Here is a 926-nt window from a genome sequence, read left to right as displayed (position 1 = left end):
TCCCTCTCCCTCCCCACTTCTTTCCCCCTCCTAGTAGGAGTCCTACTCCTACTAGGAGGAGGACTCCTCCTGGCGCGCCTATAGGGGTCGGCCGGCCTCCTCCCCTTGCTCCTTTATATACGGGGGCAGAGGGGCACCCCTAAACACACAAGTTGATCTTCGTGATCGTTCCTTAGCCGTGTGCGGTGCCCCCCTCCACCATATTCCACCTCGGTCATATTGTAGCGGTGCTTAGGCGAAGCCCTGCGACGGTAGAACATCAAGATCGTCACCATGCCATCGTGCTGGCGGAACTCCTCCCCGACGCTTTGCTGGATCGGAGCCCGGGGATCATCATCGAGCTGAACGTGTGCTAGAACTCAGAGGTGCCGTAGTTTCGGTGCTTGATCGGTCGGGTCGTGGAGACGTACGACTACATCAACCAAACGCTTCCATTGTCGATCTACAAGGGTACGTAGATCACACTCTCCCCTCTCGTTGCTATGCATCATCATGATCTTGCGTGTGCATAGGAATTTTTTTGAAATTACTATGTTCCCCAACACTGCATAGTATTGGTGAGATGGTCTAAAATAAGATGAAGCATGTGCCCTTGTATCATACCTGTCCCATGATGAATATGGATCTATATGAGCATAGGGAGGCATCCACGGCATTGGCATTGGTGTCCCAAAATAAGGATATGAATATGTTGCATTAAAATTCTCACTTTGCCAATACTGATCCTCATATTTGCGCCTTGGGGTGATCTTGATTTCTTTGCATGATTTGGCCGATAACCATTCTTCTCTTCACTCTTATTTTGATATTTATCCAATAGTTCAGCGAAGGTCATTTTTGATCTCTTACACTTGCTCTTATTTCGGCCTTTGTTTTCTTTTGGTTTGCTTTCATCGATCATTGGATTTGCTTGTTGCCCCCCCCCC

The sequence above is a fragment of the Triticum aestivum genome, chromosome 1A (assembly GCF_018294505.1).
Source record: "Triticum aestivum cultivar Chinese Spring chromosome 1A, IWGSC CS RefSeq v2.1, whole genome shotgun sequence".
NCBI lineage: Eukaryota > Viridiplantae > Streptophyta > Magnoliopsida > Poales > Poaceae > Triticum > Triticum aestivum.
This window is presented reverse-complemented; position numbering follows the sequence as displayed.